The following is a 6,807-nucleotide window of genomic DNA, read 5'->3' as shown; positions in this document are numbered from 1 at the left end:
GATCTTAGCTCCCCGACCAAGGATCAAACTCACATCCCCTGCCTTGGAAGGTGAAGTCTTAACCACTGGACTGCCAGGGAAGTCCCAGCTTATTCTCTTCTTGGTTATTTTAACCTGATCATCTATTTATGGTAGTTTCTGCCAGATTTCTTTGCTTCAAAGGTGTTTTATAATCCCTTTATAATTAGTGAGTAATCTGTGGGAAGATACTTTGAAATTATGTAAATATCTTATTTGTCAATGAACTTTTGGTTTTAGTATCCAGCAATATTTGTCTGTGTCAATTTTTACTATGATTTTTGTAAAATGATGGTTTTCTAAATCTGTCATCCTTTCTACGTTTATTATATTTTTGTTACTCATATTTTGGTATCAGTATAGTTTATTTTCCCAAAGTGTGATAATCCATTATGGCTATTATTTATTTTTAATGCTTAAATTGCTCTGGATTTCACAATGGAAATCCCATCAAACTGCTTCCTATGTTATTTTGCTTCCTCCTTTTTTTTTTTTTAGTACTTTCTGGAAGATGTTCCAGGCTCATCTCATACTTTCCCTGAATCAGTCCTAGGAGGCCTGATTCTTTTTAGTAAGGAAACCAAAATCCAGAAGCTAGGAATTCTCATTGTTTTGGGGTGTTATTGCTTCTAGGTTCAAAAATATGTTTCATACCAAAGGGGAAAAATCTAACAATAACTTAAAAAAATTTTTTTAAAGCAAATTAACTTTAAAGTCTGGTTCCACATGGAGTTGTCAAGGAAGATGATGAAATGTTACACTGCTGGTGGAACTGTAAGTTACTGTAGAAAACAATCTGTCAATATGTAGTTAGGTTTAAGATATTCATACCTATAAACCAGCAATTTCTGTTTTCAGGCATTCTCCGTATAGATGCTCTTGCATGAGTACAAAAAGAAGCATGTCCAGGAATGGTCACCTGACATTACTGATCATAGCCAAAAAACAGGATGTAATAAATAAACTCTGTTATATTCATAAAATGAAACCCTTTTTAGCAGTTGAAATTCATGGATTAGAAATACATGTTTCAACACATGACTGAAACATAAAATGCTGAAAAGAAAAAAATAGTTATGCAAGATATATCTACAATATAATATTGTAATTTGTCTAAAACAGCAATAATATTTATGGCTTATGTGTATATTTGTATGTATTTCAATTGGAAAAAACATGAATTAGAATGACAAGAGCCAACTTCAGGTTAATGGGTGCTCTTGCAGAAAGAAAAGTGGAAGGGATTGGATGAAGCTTTATCTCTTAAGTTTTGTTTCTTTAAAATTAAAAACAGAATACATAATTTACAGATTTTCAAAATATTTTATAATTGATAAAAATGTAAGTAATTATATATTTTTAATATGGGGTTTTTGTTCTGGCAATTTGGACAGTTAGAGGGACTACTGAGAAAAAAATCAGTGGGACAACAATTAGAGAAACAGAAATCCAGAAACTGAAGCATGTTAAATCTGACTGTTTCAAGGTATTTTCTTTTTGAAGAATGTGGACTTTTCCTCCCCTGTTTTGCAGTAAGATATAAAAATTTGGAAGCCAGTGTCTTCCTGTGATGAGAAATGATATCTGTAACATGTTGTTTAATCATTTTAAGTTTCTATGAAAGTAATTTTACATTACCATGAAATGCATATATACATTTTACATCCTAGACTAGAAAATATTTAGAAAATAGAATGTTCTAGAAAAGGATGGTCATTTCAACTGTTAGAAGAGTTTGAGGAGGCAAAATTAAGAACCAATTGTCCAGGAGAAATTAGCAATGTGGACAAAGAATCAAATGTGGCAGATCTAAAGTTGAGGCTATGGTGGAGGCTATGGAACTACTTATTGATAGGAACGGCATGTGCAAGAGAGGGTGGTACTCAGTGAGCAACAGTGCAGTTACTTTCATAGATCACAATTATGAGATAATAAGATAATTTTCTCTTTTAGAAGAAAAAGAAAGATGAGAGAGGAAAGGGTGACTTGTCCTAAAATAGGGTGTGGGTAGAAGGGCATAGTAATAAAAAGCAGCAAAATTCAAAATGATACAGGGCTTTGAGGGGCAGGTGTACAAAATAATATAAACAACATTAATTAAATCATGCTTCAGCTCTAGATCTAACCCCAGTTCTAATTATTTAGTGACCTTTGATAAAACACTTGCCTTCTCTTGAACCTCAGCTTTCTCATCTGTAAATAAGGAGGATGTAACTCAATTATCTCAAGTATTTTCTACCTTAGCACTTATGATACTATTAAATTCAAATCATTTAATCAATAGATACCATATTTATCGAGTGCCTGCAATGAGGTACTCTTCCAGTTGCTTTATGTATGTCATCTTGTACCACTTTCATGAAGTAGTTATTACCAGCTTCTTGCAGAGGGCCCAGAAGGTTATCATGATTTGATAATTTGGTCAAGGTCACTGAGCTCATTGTTGAGGGAGCTGGTATTTGAGGGTAGATCTGAGTTCTGATGTCCATGCTCTTTCTAATATTCCACCCAGGCTAGAGACACTGATTAAATAGGATGACAGAGAATGCCTGAGCCAGGAGGTGGCTAGAAAAGAGTAAAAATGTAAAAGTTCTTAACTAAAATATTTTTCCACATGGAGAGTCATTTGGGAAAACAATGTATTTTTTTCAAAATGCAAAAAAAAATCATTATGGAAACTGTTCCATATTTATTATATTGATACTTGAGTGTGGATCATCTTCATAAAAACAGCATTTAGCTGAGAGATTAGAAATTTCTCTGAAATGTGATTGGATAGAGAAGGAAGGAGAAAAAACATGAGAGGTTGGAGGGGTGGGAGGAATAGGGGATTGGGAATGACATATATACACTATTGATATGATATACAAAATAGATAACTAATCAGAACCTACTGTATAGCAACAGGGAATTCTGATGCTCTGTGGTGACCTAAATGGGAAGGAAATCCAAAAAAGAGGGGATATATGTATACTTATAGCTGATTCACTTTGCTGTACAGTAGAAACTAACACAACATTGTAAAGCAACTATACTCCAATAAAAATTAATTAAGAAAAAAAAAAAAAAACATGAGGGTTGGGGTAGGGAGATGCATAAACTTATATAAACTAGGAGGTTTCCAATAACCCCAAAGCAGCAGAAAGGCACTTGACAGCCTATAGGTAAGGTAGAAGAAACTTAGGGTGGGAAATGAGCTTAAAAAGAGGAATAAGGTTAATAAAAAATGACACTACTTAGGATGTATTTCTAAAATTCTGGCAGAATCTAGTGCTCTTAAATATGGAATTAGTACATCAAGATCATTTGCAAACTACATTTCCCCAATTCAGCTTATTCTCCTCTTACTTGCACTCATCCAGTCTCCTGTTTATTAAGTAGATATTTCTGATATTTCCAGACTAATATTGTTTCTCCACCTACATTTCACTTTTGTAATTAATGAGGTTGGGGTAGGAGTAGGGTCTGGAAAGAAAAGAGAGAAGGAGAAAGAGGATGAAAAAGCAGACCTTAGATAAGATACAAATGCTCAGTTACTAACTCATCTCCTCCTTTTCCTTCTAGAGTATCAGTCCATTATGATGTTTGCTGAATTTATCAACATGTGAGATTTCAGAATCAACCCTCCTAATCAACCACCCAATGCCTGGAGTCTGTTCTAACTACCTTGATGATGTTTAGTAAATACTGTCAAAGGGAGAAATGGCCTTCTTCATTTTCCTATTCTCTTGCTTATTTTACTTTCTAGTTTGTTAAAAAAAAAAAAAAAAAAGTATTGTGGTTACATTATAGAAAGGATGGATATGGTCAATAATATTGTTCCCTTAATTTAGCATCCCAAGATTACCCTTACACACACACACAGACACACACACACAATGTTAGCCTTTATTTAAAAAAAAAAAGAAAGGCAAGGGAGTTTTTGTTTGTTTTTTAATTTAGGCCAAAAGCACTGTAGTCTCAACTCTCTTAATATTTCAAGTCAGAGGTGATTTGGATCAGAACTAAGGGAAATATTTTTTTCAAAAAGCCTGATTTAGACACGCCCTCTAAAAGATTCTAATAGCCATGTTTAAATTATTAGAGGCCTTGCTGAGTCGTTCATTTTCTATTTCTGGATCATTTACATTTATCTGTTTATTTGTTTGATGGTTTTCATATTCTTGCTACTGGGTTCAAGTACCAACATCACACTTCTAAATTATATTTCAATCTATGCTTCATATAAATGACCTGGTGGAAGGATGCAATAAAAGTGTGCTTTGTAATACTGAGGCCACTCATGCCATTAGAGGAAGCACTGTGTCAGCACTTTCATTTCCATTATACACCCTAGTTGTTCAGAAATTATACAAAGAGTCATAAAAATTTGCTTGGCTGCGAGGTATTAGCTCAGCCCACGGATAAACAATTAGATTAAAACCATAAAATGGCTAAGACAATTGATTAACAGTAAAGTTTGGGCCAACTGCATATGCGACCTGGGTTCAATGTCATTTAGGGAGCTCTTTCTGCCATAACCAGAAAAAAGCTACTACACGAGGATTCCCAGGCTAGAGGAAAAAAATCTAGGCACAGATACTGATGCCTGAGGCTGGCTATTTATTGAGTGGGGTTTGTATATTTCTTTGCCTTAATTGAGAAATGTAAAGAATTAAGGTGAAAATAAAATCTCTACTTTTTTTTTATATATTTTGGTATATCAGGAGAATTTTTGACCAAAGATCAGGGAAACTGCCTTGAAAATTCTTCCATATATAAAAAGGTCCATCTTATAGATCAAGGAGTGAAAGGTTCAGAATTCCAAAGGACAGGCATCAAGTAATAAGCTTTTCCTTTAAATCAATGCTTTTTTATTTTATATTTAGGGTAATATTAAGTAATAATCTAGGTACTACTGTTTTAGTCAGTTTGACTACAACAGAACATCATAGAATGGGTGACTTAAACAACAGATATTCATTTCTCACAGTTCTGGAGATGGGAAGTCTGAGACTGGGTGCTGACATGGTTGGGTTCTGGTGTGGGCCCTCTCCTTGGCTTGCAGATGACCTACTTTTGTTTGTCCTCATAGGGCAGAGAGAGGGAGGGCTCTGATCTCTTACCCTCTTCTTAGAAGGACACTAATCTCAACATGAGTGTCCCACCCTCATCACCTTATCTAAACCTAATTACCTCCTAAGGGTTTCACTGCTAAATACCATCACATTGGGTGTTATGATTTCAACATACACATTTTGAGGGGACACAAACATTCAGTCCATAACAGATGGTTAGATTTTCTCTTTAAGTTGATCTTTTTAAAAGGAACAAATGAAGATTCCAGAAGTCCATTATTATTATTATTATTTTTTTGCGGTACACGGGCCTCTCACTGTTGTGGCCTCTCCCGTTGCGGAGCACAGCCTCCGGATGCGCAGGCTCAGCGGCCATGGCTCACGGGCCCAGCCGCTCCACGGCATGTGGGATCTTCCCGGACCAGGGCACGAACCCATATCCCCTACATCGGCAGGCAGACTCTCAACCACTGCGCCACCAGGGAAGCCCAGAAATCCATTATTCTAGTGATCAATTACCTTGCACAAGACCTAGTTGCTGTTCCTTATCAAAAGATCATTTTATACCCAGGATGATTGACAGTGATAATGCCAGTACAGTTGAACTATTATATTTTATTTCTCATTTGGATCACTGAATGGTGACCCTCTATGATTCACACCCCCACCAAAAAAAAAGGAAAGGCATTATAAAGTACAAATAGTAAAAAAGGAAAAAAATCTCATATTATATAAACACTATGGAATGTTACATGCCCTGTTACATTCTTAAAGCCAGACTGTCAGGAGTTTAATTTCTATTCTGCAACTTACTAGTCATAGGATGTCGGTGGAAATTTAATTAACTATCAAGTTAAGAAGAAAAAAAGAGGAAATTTTATTTGAGCCAAACTGAGGATCATAACCTGGGAAGCAGATTCTCATCCTTATCACTGGTTAACCCCAATAATTGCTCCATTTCCAACAGGCTGCAAAAAGAGATGAACCTAATTAACTTATTAACAGAGGATGAAGAGTGCCAGTAACCAAGCAAGTCCTTGGCAAAGTGAAGATGACCCAGACAGAAATACACCGTAGCACATGTCTTGGGAATAAAAAGAGAGAAGTGGAATCAAGGCCCACGACACCCTAAACACCTAAAGCTAGGGATCTGCTGTAGAAGCTGAGCTGATTAACCACCTCTCTCTCTCACGGAGCTGTGAAGCTTTCATCACTAATGCCTGCACAATGAGACCACCAGTTTCACAAAAGGCCTGGATCCCTCCCATCACCTCTACTACCTCACCTTCCCATTTAGTGTCCTGGGAAATAGGCAGAAGACTGTAGCTTGTGCATATCAATAACTGCCTATAAGCACATAAGAAAGTCGTATTTTAAATGGATGTGAGAGAGGAAAAAGGACAAGGTGAGCACGAGCTACTTTGGGAGCAATTTTTGCTCTCTAAAACTTCCATGAAGTGATCTAAATTAGGGAGACGCATGCATAATAATAGAAAAGTGGGATCCATGTCAGAAACAATGACAAATTTCAGCTAAATCTACTGAACATGAGATGAAGTTAAAGAAAAAAAACAACTATCTCTTGTTTACCTAAGAATGATCTGCATAACAAATAACTAAAGCAAACAGTGGTGGAATCCTGTCCACATCTTTGACAGACAGGGTAGGTTAAGAGGTGAGGCTACCTGTGGCACAATCAGGAGACCCATTTGAAACCAACTGATCCCTGTAG

This window comes from Lipotes vexillifer, unplaced genomic scaffold (assembly GCF_000442215.2).
Source record: "Lipotes vexillifer unplaced genomic scaffold, Lipotes_vexillifer_v1.1 scaffold78, whole genome shotgun sequence".
NCBI lineage: Eukaryota > Metazoa > Chordata > Mammalia > Artiodactyla > Lipotidae > Lipotes > Lipotes vexillifer.
The sequence above is the reverse complement of the archived record's forward strand: the minus strand, read 5'-3'. Positions refer to the sequence as shown.